Source organism: Equus przewalskii, chromosome 3 (assembly GCF_037783145.1).
Source record: "Equus przewalskii isolate Varuska chromosome 3, EquPr2, whole genome shotgun sequence".
In the NCBI taxonomy this organism is placed as follows: Eukaryota; Metazoa; Chordata; class Mammalia; order Perissodactyla; family Equidae; genus Equus; species Equus przewalskii.
In genome coordinates this window covers 103,596,849-103,612,874 of record NC_091833.1, presented here as the reverse complement: position 1 = coordinate 103,612,874, position 16,026 = coordinate 103,596,849, and the positions used below count along the sequence as shown (strand labels likewise).

General features: G+C 36.9%; 1 protein-coding gene across 4 annotated transcripts in view; it reads left to right on the top strand.

Annotated features, from left to right (window-relative positions):
- Positions 1 to 16,026, top strand: part of SLIT2 (slit guidance ligand 2) — a 358,529-nt gene that overhangs the window by 168,126 nt on the left and 174,377 nt on the right. The gene's annotated exons all lie outside the window — the stretch shown is intronic.

Genomic DNA, 16,026 nt, shown 5'->3' with positions numbered 1-16,026 from the left:
GCATCTAGAATACTTGCTTACTCATTTCTTTCTTGAACCTATGAGTTAGGAAAAACATGAACTCTTACCTTCATTCCTGAGATAAAGTTCTTATACTGTTAGATGACTTCTGAGTCACAAATAAAACCCAGAAAAATGCCTTTCCTTGTCCAGCAGGTGATGCAGACTTACAGCTGAAGGATGGCTTTAGACTGTTTGAAAATGCTTAGTAACAATAATTTTTATTATTATTATCAGTATTATATGTTAATAATGCTCTTAGAATAATGTTTGTTACATTGCATATACAGAAAATATGATAAGATCCAGTATTCCGACTCCTAAAACATTTGATGACATTTATGTAACTTTGCAGGTATCCGGTAAATTTTGTTTTCCCAGAAAGTTTAGATCGGCTAGAGAAATCTGTATATTTTGATTGTTGAATATGATGAGAATGTGAAGTATGAATTTTTAGCTTAGACCCTGAATGGTCCACACCCATTAGGCAATTGTCAAAAGCCATGATTCAGCTAGAAACTAATAACCCAGTAGCAATGTCAACACAATATAAAAGCAAGTTTTCTCAACCAACACAGAGCAAAGTTAAATTATAGGTGTCTTCTGCACAATCCATGCTGTATCTTAATTTCGTATTGTTCTTTTCTCATTTCTAACTTTCCTGAATATTATTATTTTTCATAGTTTCATCCAGTCTCTCTCCATTTGCTATGGACTGAATTGTGCCCCTTCCCGTCAATTCATATATTGAAGCTTAACCCCCAGTGTGACCGTATTTGGAGATGAGGCCTTGGTGGGTAATTAGGTTTAGATGAGGTCTTAAGAGTGGGACTGTTCATAAGGGAATTAGAAGAGAAATCAGAAAGCTTGCTCTCACTCTCTCTCCACCATCTGCAAGTCAGGGATAGAGCTCTCTCCAGAAACCAACCATGCTGACACCCTTATCTTGGACTTCTCCGCCTCTGGAAGTGTGAGAGAAAATTTTCCTGTTGTTTAAGCTGCCCAGTCAATGGTATTTCATTATGGCAGCACAAGCAGACTAAACCACCGTTCTTGCTCTTCTGGAACTAGAATAGAGAATATTAAAAGAAAATTTAATCAGCATTGCCAGCACTTAGCCCAGATATTAAAATGGAGATAACCTTCAGTTCCCTAAATCTGATGATGAATCTGGATGCCATTATACTGAAATATTCATCAGTCTTTTTTTACCTTTTCCAGGAAGTCAGGCACAGCTTTCAAATCCAAAGAATGTTGGAAAGTGACTTAAATCTGATTGTCACATGCCACTTAGAATTCCCAGTCTTGCTGATGGAACATTTTGTAGTAACATTTAAAAAATATAAACATTTTATTTTTCTCCTACAGTCAAGAGAGCTGATTCATGATGAGTTCCTCTGTCCCTCTCTTCACCATGTCTCCTCCTCAGTGTTGATTCCTTTTGACATTAAAAGGAGCAACATGTATTAAGAAATTAGGATGAAAGCTTTAAATTCAGTGATGAACTTTTTTAAAAGCATGGATCAAATTTTCTTATAAAGCCATTTAAAATGCACTGTGAATCATTTCATTCATATTTTGTAGACGCTTATTGCATTGGAAGTATCAATATTCCTTTTTCCCCAAAAGGCTAAGAAAAACATCATAGTTAGATTTATTCCTACAATATAATGAGAGGAGGGGAATCCTGTGAGAAGCTGATAAGAGTCTTATGACTCAATAACACACAGCCTATTAAATCCAGCTCTGATGTCAACAGGCTCTCAGCTTTTTATAATTCCCAATGGAATGCTTCCTTTGCCTTCCTCCTTCTTCCTGTTCCCCATTTAACAGCAGGATTATTTAGCCCATCTTTGCTTTGGTTTCATGTTCATTTTTGTCAGATTATTCAGCCTACACTCATCAGAAATCTACAGGAATCCTTTCAGAGTGATATTAATGGATTCGAGGATAGAATGCCGTCAAAATGTGTTTCAGCTGCCCCTGAAATTTGTCATGAGGAAATAGTCATATTTCAAAGGTCGTTTCTTGGCTTATTTTTTTTTAAGATTTTATTTTTCCTTTTTCTCCCCAAAGACCCCCAGTACAAAGTTGTATATATTTTCGTTGTGGGTCCTTCTAGTTGTGATACGTGGGACGCGGCCTCAGCGTGACCTGATGAGCAGTGCCATGTCCGCGCGCCCAGCATTGGAACCGGTGAAACCCTGGGCCACTGAAGCGGAGCTCACGAACTTAACCACTCGGCCTCAGAACCATCCTCTCTTGGCTCATTTTTGGTCTTCCTTGATCCTACTTCATACCTCTTAATACATCATGAGTTGTCATTTCAGTGACATGGTCCAAATTTAATATCAATAAATCTACATCACAAAGGGTCTCGCAAATTGGATGCTTTTCTGCCATGAATTATAATCTGCTGTAAGAAACTTCAGGATATTTTCTAATTTGTCCAACTGTTACACAAGATGTCAATATGAGATCAGAAATTAATCCAGGCATGAATTAACGTGGCTTGGATATTTAACATGGGCATAGCACTTCATCTGTCTTTGCCTGTTTTGGGAAAAGAGAGACACACTAAAGTGAAAATTAGTGTAGGAACTTCTTATCAGTAGTACATTTTTGCTGTGTTTGACACATGAGAATATTAATTTTAACCATAGGAAATTGCCAATATTTGACCATTTTTACCTACAAAAAAACCCTGTCGATTTTAAATGGTTTGATCTAATAGTACGCTACCATTTTAAATGTAATTGTTGTTTATGCTATCATTGGGCCATTTTAATTTTGCTATACAACACTTTTTTATATACAACTCTCAGCTTCAAGGTTTTGGCTTCTAAAAAGTCCAGTAGTAGAAGAATGCATAATTAAAGACACTAAGACTATATGGAGGAAATGTGGTAAGGAAGATTGCTGTTTATGGTGATCCAGTGAAAGCTCTGTTTAGTAAATGACACAGTGAACAATGTAAAGAATGATGAGATTTTTGCATCTTAAATTATAAATAGTGAGTCCTAACTATCGATTTCTATGTATTGTTCTTGTTGCTCAGGAAATTTTGGAGATTCACCCGTTTTAATTCCTTCTGCATACAAATATTTATTTTGTTTTATTGCAAATAAGATGCGTCAGGGTCAATGTTTTTCTGTGCTTAGTTCTTTGTTTCCTTCATTCTTATTGTGTGATAGGCACTAGTCTAAAAACTAGGGCCATTGGTGTGGACAGATCAGACAGAGCCTCTGCTCCCAGGAAGCTTACATTCTAATATAAACAGCTAAATATATAAATAAATGTTGGCTTCAGTGTGATGAAAGACAGCAACCAGAAGGGGGCAGAAGAGGCTCTTTCTGATGGGCTGGTTAGGGCAATCCATTCCAAGGAGGAGATAGTGCCCTGAATGAGATGGAGCCAGACTACCCCAGAGGTGACTTCACTTCTAAGGCACCTGAGACAGCAACAAGACAGGATTTTAGTGAAGCAGAAAGAAAGCCAGTGTCTATGAAGTGAGAGAGCGGAGGGACATGAGGATGGAGGGAGGAGATTGGAGTGAAATGGGCCTGCAGAATATTCAATATCTTCCTGACTTTTTTGTTTTTTTCATTTAGAGCTATTAAAGTCAGCAATTCTATTTAAAATGATTTGGAGGGAGGATGCTTTAGATAATGTGTATGTAATCTATTCACCTTGCTTTTGTTTCCTTTCACTTAAGTTTCTTCATGCTAGGATATTATTATCCAGTCTGTACTACTGCTCAGCCATCTGGTTTACCCCCTGTAACTTTCGTGTCTCTCCCCCACCCTCCACAGGAGTAACTCACAATTTGTATGTGCTACCACCAAATATTTAGAGTACATTACACTTAGACATAACAGGAAACATCGTGACTGAGTGGGATCTTTATTTTGTTAAATTCTCACCAAACCAACTTATCTGGGATGCAGGAGGATATTTAAAAACCAGAAAAAAAGGCTTGGGGCAATGGATGGATTATAAATAGAAACTCAGTGAACATATCACAAGTGCTCATATCTACATTTTTTGCAACATTCCGTAATGTTTACTAAGTGAAGAACCTATAAAATAGATATTCTATAATTTATTTCAGTGTGACTAAATCAGAATTTGAGAAATACATTTAACATATTTAAACAAATTTGTCACTTAGAATTTAAATTGTATTTCAAAGTAGAAGCAGAGAGCACTCTTCTGGTTATAAACGGTTAAGTGGTAGAATTCTTGTTTGCCACAGAAGGTCTGCATTTGATTTTCACTGCTTGCAGTTCCACAGGGGACCTTTCTCTTAAACTTTTAGTACTGTGATTGGCAGTTAATGGACATACAGTAAATATTTACTTACTGAATAAATGAGTGAAATAGGGAAGATATAACTTATAATGCAAATGTAAATGTTCAGTCATCATGCTGTGTGTTACAATTATTTTCATGAGTAAGGAAAGTTGTATGCTTTGTATGTGTTTATTTACATCATTAACAAATAATGACTGAATTCTTTTAAATGTTAGAATCGTAAGTATATGTTTCTATTACATGTCTCCTCTTAGAGGAGTGTAATCTTGGCTCATGTGGTTGATTTGAAACACCACTTGTGTGGTTAAAGAATCTATTGGCAGTATCTGTCTCTCTCTTTATTGGTTAACTTTTTTAGATTGATTTTTCAGGCAGTGGTAATATTTTGTATTGCTTCATAGAATTAGTAAATTAAATGTATAAATGAAACAATTTATTCATTGTCAAGTTGCCCATAGTTGGCACAGAAGTAAGATGCATGGGACTAATGTTTCTATTGGCACTCTTTCCATCGACTACTGCCACTCTCCAGGAATGTTAAACTGAATCAAGTGAGTACAAACTAGCCATAGAGCCCTTTTATCTGGTTATCAATTTCAGAGCACCTTAACTTCTTGAAAATGACAAAGTCTTATTGTACTCTGACTGTTCTTGCTTCTGAATTTGATTACTTACCCATCAAGTTATCTATGGAATTCCAGCATAAAATTCTAGTAGATTAAAATGTTGAAAAATAATTTGAGAAAGTAAGTCATAAAGTTGAAAGCATTCAAAAAGCCCATGAAGTTTGCTGTAGCTTTATAAACACTTAACCACATTATAGGATCTTATATGATAAAACTTCTCATATATGAGTTCTTTCAAATATTGTAGTGACCATTTATTCACAAATCAACTTCAAAAGTTTAACTATTATCCACATCTATATTACATTATAAACTGGTCAATAGCATGCTTTGTTCTACTTGAAGATCTGTACATTTCATTATTGCAGATTCATACAGTAGGTTTCAATATGTAAAATGTCAAAATAATTTAAATAACAATGTTTAATATTTTATAGCAGTTTCCTATTTTAGATTTTATTTCATATTATTAGCTAAATGTATTAAAATATTTAAGATTAATAACCAAAATACAGTAGTTCTGTAGAACTCAATTTTCTGGTTGAATTTGTTTTAATGCAATATTTATCACTAAGAAAAAATTGAAGTCAATGTATGCATCAACTTTCTGGGCATTTATATATTTTTATACAGTGTCATAGAAACATTGGTTAGGATTCTGTGAGAGACCCTCTTGCTTTCAGAGATTCACCAGATAATCATTTTCCTTTGTGTCCCATCTCCAGATGTCCCTTAGTTATTTTCACATCCATCACTCCTCATTTGCTGCAATTCCACCGTAACTCAAATTTTAAACTAACAGTGAATGAGACTTTACTAACCTCGGATTTGCAAGTCCAAATAAATTATGTCTATGTATTTCTCCTAGTTCATGTATTTATTTATTCTTGCTCAGTACTTTAGTTGATCAATAAGGCATGATTTGCCTCATGAAAATACGTCTATTTCCCAAGACATTATGTTTACTTATTTTCCCTGCATTTTCTGTACATTTTAAGTACTGTTTGAAGTTCATTATAAGTGTTCCATGAAGTTTTGTTTTAGTTCCAGTTATTTCTAGATTGTTGTTGACCTTCAGACTTTATGGACTTGGGCAAATTTTATGTTTTTAATAGATGACTTTTATTTTTACAGAAAAGGATTTTTTATTTTGTCACAAAGTTTTATGCTTTGTTCTATTTATTGTATTTTTGAAGGTTTTTGTTATTGCTTTGAGATTTCTTTAATGTCTTTTTTTTTTTTTACCTGCAGGCCATTTTTTTTTCTGAGCTTTCAACAAGTTTTCTTTCTTTCTTTTAAAAAATAAATACTGCCCCTGCTTCTGGTCTCTTTTATTTATATAAACAAAATAGTCTCAGGGGGAAAAAAGTCTACAGACATGTGTGTTGTATATCTATCATAGAGAACAAAGTTTCCATTTAAAAACATAGCATATTGATCAGATACAATTAAAACTTACTGGAAATTATTTTCTAAAGATATGTTTCTTAAATCTTCTTTTCCATAAATCAGTTTCACAGAAAAAAAGCCACCTTCAAAATAGAAATTCCTTTAGTAAGTTCAGTTTTAAGTTCCTAGGAAATACTTAGAATCTTTCAAAAATCAGGAAAGATGATAGATTGGAAAGTGTCTCTTTAGCCGAAAGCTTAAAGTAGTATATAAAGAGACTCCGGTTTGGATGTATTTCCAGCGACACTCCACTGCTTGCATTCCCCAGTTGGCCTCCACACTTTTGCGTGTATCCCTTGCTTTGCCTGCCACTTCCTCCCACCCCACTCCTTTCCATGACTATATGTTTTTCAGGATTCTTCTGTACCATCTCTGACCCCTCAGTTATAGCTTTGTTGTCCCCTTTGGTGCTTCTCTGGAAACCCGCGTTTTCCCCATCACACTAATGGATAAATAAGTGTTTTTGGTCTATACTCCTTCTAGACTGTCAGCTTCTTGAGGGCAGAAAGGCTGCCTTCCCGGTCATTGCATCTTCAGTGCCTAGTGTGGCAGCTAACCCATGCCAGCTGACTGTGGCTCAGCCAACATGCACGTTGAGTGAAGCAGCTCTGAGCCCAGAATTCAGAGTCAGTAGAGAAGGAAGGGATATAAGCAGGACTATTGACAGATGAGCAGAGCGTTGACTAAAACCTTCACTGTGTAGGAAGCAGAATAGAAGGGAAGATTTGTGGAATTATATATATGAAGACAAAGTCAAAGTTAGGAAAATTATGAACATGGATACTGGAGAATCGTGTTCTTTTGAAACTAGAGAGTTTAGCATAAGGGGGGAGGTAGAAGAAAAATAGTTTTCCAAAATAATATTTCATTTTATTTGACAGTGGGTTATCTGATCAGAGATGACCTGGAGAAAATTCACTATGTAATGTTGTATTAATGGGCAAGGCTCCGGAGTTTGACAGGTAGGGTCATTTGTATGCTGGTGATAACTAAAATTCTAAGGAACAGATAAATAGTGTAGCTTAGGTTTGGGAAATTTATTGAAGACGAAAAGAAAAAGAAGGGGAGCGTTAAACCACAACTTAGGAAAGAAGAGCTGGGGCCGGAGAAGAGGAAATGAGACTTGCTTAAAAAGCCACTGTTGCAGAATAAAAAGATTATGTAGTGTTTAATAATGGTGATAATGATGGTTTAAAAAAAATACATGATGATAAATAGTGTATAGCAAGGCCTAGGCTTACATTATTTCGTTTAAACCTCAAAACAATCATCTGGGGAAAATTTCATTGTTGCCTCCAGAGAAGTCAATAATGACTGAGAGGCTAGTAACTTGCCCAGGGTCCCAAAACTAACTAGTACATTTTGAAGTTGGGAATGGAGCCCATTTGGAAGATTTTACCCGCCACCCTATGATCTAAGCTTTAACCAAACTCTATGTGACATTTGTGGTATAGCTGCCCTGGGTTTACAAAGTATGTTTATCTCATTTGATTCTCAGAAAATTTATGAGATAAGCAGGAAAGGTGTTATCATCCTCAACTGAAAGGCAAAGAAACAGGCTTAAAGGAAACTAAGAGGTATCTGGGTATCCACAGCCTACCAATGGTAGTGATTTGGCCTGGACCAATAGCTTTTCGTTCTAGTAACATCGCAGTTTCCACTAAACCATACTACCTCCACAGAGCATTCTTCTTTAGAAAAATAGTTTTCATGTCAATATTTCTATAAGAAAACAGTAAGTGTATATGTGTCTCTGTATATACACAAACATATGCTATAGGCTGTTAGATACTTTTTGACCGTATTTTTCCTAAAGGTCGTAGGAAAAATTGTGTTCTTACATAATGGGTCATACATTCAGAGAAGCAAAAGGTATTTGGTGAAAAGTTTATCATTGTGGATTCTAAAAGTTGAAAGCATATGGCTACATTTTTAAAACCTCTCTACGTGAGATGCTCATGAGTGTGGTGTTTTGTGTCTTAATTTAGTGAATGATAGCTGCAGGCCAGCGTTCTTTTAGGAATTGTCCTTGTGTTCCAGTATTGCTAGTGTCTTTGAACACGTGAGGCAAAGCCACAGAGGGAAAGCTATGAGTTTGCATTCTTCCTTGTCAGCGAAATTTTACAATGTCAGATAGTAACAATAGTCTCTAAAAATTTACCAATAATGATGAGATATGTTAAGCAGATTATTGCTTTTTCTCTCCTGTTCTTCTTATTTTTTTCCCAACCGAATATAGAATATCTAAAATCGTTTCCCCCAAGCATGTGTCCTCTACCACTTTTAACTATGTTTCCATTCTTTTCTGAGGCTTCTGACCTAAAGTACTAACTTGAAGGAGTTAGAGAAGGTGGTGGGAGGGAGAAAGTGGGGAAACCCATTCTGAGGCCTCCCTATGATCCTCACCGTGCCAGTTGCCTTGATCTCATCTAATCCACACAATAACCCTGCAAAGTCAGTATTTTTATATCCACTTATACCAAAGGAAAACCGAGGCTACAAAAATGAAATAACTTGTGCAAAGTCTCACAGGGAGTAAGGGAGAGAGGTTTAAAGCCATGCTTTGTATCTGTACTTAAAGGCTCTTGTATTCAAATTCACTTTTAGTATGTACTTTTAAAGTTCCTATTGTGAAATGTAATCATGATCAGAAGTAGTTAACATCTTGTGAAATATGCACACACACAGAATACCATACATAAGTGTTCACAACAATTTAAAGGAAATGCTTGCCTACCTGCCATCATGCCACATGTTCCCCCTCATGTCTTTTCCTATCACACCTACCTCTTTCCCACCTAGAGGGAAATACTCTCCTGATTCGTGGCAACCACTTCCTTCTTTCATTTCCTTTAAAACGTGCTTTGAAGTTTTTTTGTGATTGTTACCTGATTAGGAAAGCTTAGTTGTATTCAGGAGAAGGGAACTGATCTTTACTAGGAAGGTGTGCAGGATACACTTGTGATACATTGTTTGGTGGTCTCACATCGAAGATCATGAGTTTTAAAATCTGGACCCAGATGACCATTTCTCAGCCTTTGAGTGCCCCTAAGTGGCCATAACAGAAAATACAGCGTTTTACAATTCTTGAACCATCTTCGCTGACAGCTAGACATTTTTTTTGGTTCCTGGCCTTGATTCTACAACATTCTGCATCCATTTTTTTTCCCCAATAAACAAGGCCTCCTAGGCATTTAATTTAACTCTACTTACAGAAGAGCATTTGTGTAGAATTAATTTTAAATGGCCATCGCTGATGTGCTGAAGTGGCCGTTTATCTTGCTCCCTACTCAGGACTCCACTTGAGTCCTAGTCACTACAGTGGTTATATCAGTTAGGGACTCAGGGGGGGAGGCGGGCTGTGGCCCAAACCTGCTGGTCAGTGAATATGCCTAGCTTTTCCTTCATGTTTGTGGAGCTCTGTGTCTTAGAAACAAGTCCTTGTGCTGTGGTCTGGTTATGAGCTGTCAGGTCCTTTAATGGCACAGATGGACATTTTGATTTTTACCCTCTTTTGAAGCTACTTCATGGGGATCATGCTGCCTCTTAACACATGCAGTTTGTGGGCCTTTACTGGGTGTGGGGAGGTTTTCTTAGTAATGGAAAAAAAGTAAATAGCATTTTAAAGACTTAGCCTTGGGGGGAGGTTATTGGTTCCTCTGTTTCATAATCAAAGCAGAAATGTTTATTTCGTGCATCTTCATGGAGTCCTATTTGCAACTCTGATTTTTCTAAAGGCTAAAAAAGTTTAATCTAACTTAAATTATCATTCTATATTTTGAAAGACATAATCTCTCCTAAAGGAAAATTTGGTTCATTCACATATTCATCAATATTTATGGAAGGACCAATTATATGCCAAAGTTATCAGCATAAACAATTTTCATGACACTTCTATTCTATAGTGAGGAATCTAGAAGTAATGATTAAATAAGTGAACAAATTAAAAAAAATAAATGGGATACTTTCAGAAAACAATAAGAAATATGAAGAAAACAGAAGAGGTTCTTTCGGTTGGAGAATGAGTGGGAAGAGAGAAGAGCTGTTTAAGGTAAAAGAGTCGGGGAAGGCTTCTCTGAGAATAGAACATTTGAGCTTAGTTGTCAGTGCAGAGAGTGAATCAAGAACTGAACAGCATTTGAGACAGAGAGACCAGGAAATGCAAAGTCCCACCAGCATAAATGTATTTTGATGCGTCTGAGAACAGAAAGATGACTAGTGAGTGGAGAAGAAAGTAGTAAGAGGTGAGCTTGGAGAGTGAAGAGGGGCCAGTCCTGTGTTTTCGGGCTGTGCCTGGATTTTCTTCTGCAGATAGTGGCCGTCATGAGGGTTTAGTTAAACCCAGCAGGACCATAATCCACCTTGTTTTAAGTAAATGGAGATAACAAATTATATTTTCATGTAGACCTTTGAATCAAAACTAAAATTAATTTAATGCAAAGGTTTATAAGTTTTTTAATTATGTAGGACATGATGGTTCTATCATAATGAAGCAGATACAAACCAAGCAATTGAGGAAGTTCAATGGAAGAATTATTGTTTTTCGATTAGTATACATTTACTCAAAGCTCTTTTTTTTCCTTGTTTCTTTCACATTTTCCTTATTGATGCATATTCAGTTTTTGAGATTTAAGCAATATCTCACAGGCTAGACGACGGCAGAGTTACATGCTTATGCTCAATTGTGTGGTTTTGGTCCCAACAAAAGTACTTGCTGTTATGCCCTTGACGGTCTTGAGGGATATTGGAAGAAGCTGATGCTACACTTACTCTTGTGTTGATGTCGAAATGTTTTTGAGGACATTATGCACTGTCTCATCATATGACCTCTCAGGCAGATCTGTTCTCTGCTGCAGCATCAAAATATATATATATATATTTTTCCTGGATAGCTGTAATGCTTTTAATCTCAAAGGCAGGTGCCTTTTGTCTTTCCTAAGGGCACAGAACTAAGTCCACCTCTTACTTGGGACAGGGATTTCTGCGAAGGAACAACCCTTAACTTAACCTTTACTACAGTTACTTATCTATTTATGCATCCTACCATATCAAACACATTTCTGTGAACTACCTAGAATCCTTTCTGCATCAGATAACAGACTATATAGATACCATAAAACTTGCTCACCACCCTCCCCACCACCCCAAGACCTGTATTCTCCTTATTTGTCAACTGCTGCTAACAGTACTTAGCACTTTCCTTAGGCCTTTAATTTCCCTAGAACAGCAGACCATGGACAGGAGTGGTAGTTCCTTCCCTTTCACCACAGCCTGCACCTCCTTCTCTATACACTGACATCTGCATGCGTGTGGTTGACACACATGCTGACAGAGCTCTTTCCTGTATGCCAAGAGACTGTCCAGGAGAAACTTAATCTTCTGTGTCTTAAACAGACTCTGTTGGTTACTAAAGATAAGATAAATCAAAATTTAAGCACTTAATACTTGAAATATGTTAGGTTGGCAGTCTTCTATCCTTATCTGAGGAATCTGCACTTTCCTCCTGTTTATAACATTTTCCTCAGACCCCAGAAAGATGTTTAAGAAGAGACTCTCCTCTGACACATACAGTATTCTCTTCAAGATCATTTCTAAAACAATCCTTTCTTGTGTTATCAGGAAAAAAAATAATGGAAGAGAGAGACACTATTTTATTAATGTAAAAATGTTGACTTTATATGCCAAGAATAGAGACATTCCTCCTAGGGAGAGAAGAGGGGGCTAGAAAGACTGGATATTCGGAGGTAGCATCCTGCCTCTAGGTTTAAAGCAAATGTTTGTTTTTTCTAAGACAGAGCAGCCAACCCAGAGCAGCCCGCCTGGCAAAAGCAGAAATGGAAGGGCAGAACACGTCTTTTATAGAAGTCAGATAAATTTCATGCTCTTTAGCATCGTCTCTGACTGCAAGCCTTTCACTGCAGTCTGGCTCCTTCCCCAGTGGGAACAAAAAAGGAAAAGTGATTAAAGTTCCCTCAGTAATAGACAGCAGGAGGCAATGGTCTTGGCGTCTTCTACAGAGGGAGAGAGAGTCCTTTAACAAGACTTGTGAGAGTTCTTTGAAGAAAAGAGGTTAAGACTCATAGGGCTGGTAGAGGTCCGTTGTAACATTTGTTCATTTCCTCTACTTCCTATGGCTTCTTTGACTTCTTGTAATAGCATCTCCCTCTTCATTAAAATGTTCATGATAAAAGAAGGAAAGTGAAGTTGGGCTCCTTGCTGGGGCCAGGGTTCACCATGCTCTGCTGTGAGTAGGAGTGTTCAGAACTTGACTTTTATAAGGCAGTCAAATAGATACAGATGATTGCTAAATCCAGTGTGTGCGTGTCTGTGCGTGCGTGCGTGCATGTGTGTGTGCCGTGTGTGTGTGTGTGTGTGTGTGTGCATGTCAAAGAGACAGAGAGAGAGTGAGCCAGACAGAGAGAGAATATGACTGAATGACTACAGGAGAGGATCTTTCCTGTGTGCTAAGTGGCCTGGGGTTTTGGATGGCCAGAATTGCCTTTGCCTCCATCCAGTGAAATGGCTAGAGTCACCCCTCCGGGATCAAACCCCCGGACCTTTCTCTCTCTTTAAAAAGCAAAAAAAAAAAAAAGAGGTTTGCAATCAGTATTCAGATATTCTTATAACTAATAGGATTAAGGGCGTTACAAAGGGATTTGAACAAGATAATTAGTTTACTGCTTAGTCGACAGTGGAGCAAGCAAAATCCTTCTGAGAAAAGGCAGACAAAATAGGTCAGAAAATGTGTGGGAAATGAGGTAAGACCGCTCAACGAGCACCCTGATCAACTGACTATTATGAAAGGACTCCAGAGCCTTCATTCATTGCTGTTGACTGTTTGCCTTTTTTTTTTTTTTTTAACTTGGCCACCAGAGGTGCGAAGAAAAGTGACTTACTTAATTTTAGAGTTTATGGGTGTTGTTCCTGGACCCAGAGTACTCTGTTCCGAGTGCGTAAATGCTGCCCTCAAAGTATTTCTCGCAATGTCATATAAAGGGAATGTTTTGGAAACTCTGAAGAGCTCTTATCAGGCATTTTACAAGCTGCTAAAGATTATACAATTAGGAGAATTCTTTTAAAAATCCCTGATATTCTTGAATAGCTTCATTACTTTAACTGCAAAAAAACCTTTCAAACAGAAATGTGAGGAGTGTGTTCTGTACTTTATTAAAGTGCTTACTTAAGTATTTGTACTCTGATTTGGGCAGTTTTCACTGTGGTAGGGTATACTAAGGAAGAACCATTTGAATTAAAAAAAATTACTTTTTGTAATTCTTTTATAGCCACATTATATTTTCCCATCTTCTTAAGAACCTGTGTTATCAACTGTACTATTATTGTCTGTGAATTAAAGAATACTTCCAAAAGAATAGTAGAAAAAAGTCTTCAGAGCATCTGTGTATGTGGGCACCATATATTTTATTTAGTTAGCTTCTGAATCTTCCAGCAACCACCAGCCAGGTCAAAGCCACCAGCACTTGTTAGAAACCCTTTTGGCCTGGCTTTGGCACAGCCTTGACTTAAGACTGGTAGAGGCAACAGCAGGCATTTCTGCCTAATGAACTGTCCAGTGGCTGCACAGAAGTGGAACTTTCATTATCTGTCTAGAGGTGAAAGAAGGCTAATTGACAAAAGAACTTGTTGAACAAGAAAAGCAATTGAACCGCCATAATGGCATTTTGTTAAAATATGACATAATACTTCACTTAAATAAAGAAGTCCAAATGTGTGTTTTCATATTCTTAGAGTTTGGTTTGTTTATTTTCCTTTCTCCTATTTAGACAGAATACATTGTTCTTTTCATGTTACAATAAAATATCATGTTATTTTCCCTCTTCAAATGTATGAAGCTATTTTTTGCATCATATCCTTAGTCTTTGGTTTAGTTTTAGGATCCAGTTTGAAATTAAGCTTTTGGAAAAACAGATTAGTAATGTAGGGCTATTTTCTATGATTGGTCAAGTTGCTCTCTGAAGAAGGATGCCCAGCTAGCTTCTGGGTTTTTAACTCCAGATTTCCTTTGCTGGCAGAAGGAGTGCCTTTGTAGTTTATAATTTATCCGCCTCTTTCTAATTTACTCAAACATGCTCAGTACACTATGGTGGATTTTAAATGATTAGTACTCATCTTTAATTACTGTGAGTGATACATATGTTTGGAGGATGATGCATATGTTTGGAGGGTAAAGTTTCTTGAATAACTAATTCTGACCCAAAATCATTATATTAATAGATGGTTTCAGACAGAAGTTTTCTTAAACTTCACTTGGTAAAGACTCAGGACATCAAATACCTACCTAAAATTTAAATTAAATTAAAAGAGTTATACACTTTCTTGTGTATACAGCTCTGTGATTTGCACTTGGAGAAACACCAATATGAAGAATAAGAGGGTTGCTGAACTCCAGAGGATAGCCATCTGGAGAAGGCAGGTGCTGACCCTGTAAAGAATGGCACAGCACAGACTGGGGTGCCTGCAGAGGAATGGGAAGAAATGGAATGGGAAAATGGGGGAAAGTATGGCTCCTGTAGGAGGTGGGATTTCAGATCATCCAACTTCACCATTAAAATAAAAAAGGAACTTGCAGCTAGGGTGGATGGGTGGGAGCCTTGGGAAAGTGTTGAGGAGTGGTGGGGAGGGGGAAGGCATATTCAGTATGTGGTTGGATTGGATCATGGATGTACGGAGTCTGGTGGGATGTAAGTGGAAAGGTAGGATGGATGAATTAGAGCAGGAACTTTATTGTCAGGATGTTACTCTATTTGTGTTAGAGAACCACTTAACAGCTTTGGAGAAAGAAGTGATTATATGAGGTCCATGTTAAAAACAAAAGTGATGGTACAACTTACTAGATGCTTTAGGGTGCTGAAAGGTAGAGATTTGAAGAAATAGAGCTAGAAAGTCTGTTTAAGAAGCTAATATAGTCCAGGTGAAATGTGATATGGCTTCACTGAGAGTAATGATGGTAGAAATTGAAAAAAGTTTACAGATGCAAGGAACATTTCAATGTTATCTAAATTCTAAAAATTAAGGACATACCACATATGGGATTTTGTCTCCCATGTATTCACTTACCATTGTAAAATGAACATATTCTCATATTACTGTTTATTCTTGAAATTGTTAATTTTAATTGTTGTCTGATAGTATTAAACTATAATTTATCTATCCTGCCATCTATTAGTGGACATTTAGCTTATTTTGTAATTTTTCCTTATAAAAAATGCTTTGAAGAACACATTTACCCGTAAAAATTTTGGCAACATTACTAATTATTTCCTTGGGCTAGCTTCCTGGGATCATTCATTCATTACGTGAGAAAGTGCTATGTGCATAACCTTTTGCTAGGAAACGGATTATAAATGCTCTCTGGAATCTAAGACATCACAGTTTCTAGTTGATATGACAACTAGTGGGCCATGCACACCACAGACATCTATTGATCCCTACATTCAAGCAAGGCACTATTCTAGATACCAAGGGAGAAAAGATGAAAAATATATGGTTCTGGACTTGAAGGAGTTTGCACTTTAGTAAGACAGCACAATTCAGTACCAAAATGTGTATAGCTCAAAGAATAAATGCTTAGGGCTTTAGAGAATAGGGCTAAAAAGTTGTAATTAAATGAATGTTGTTC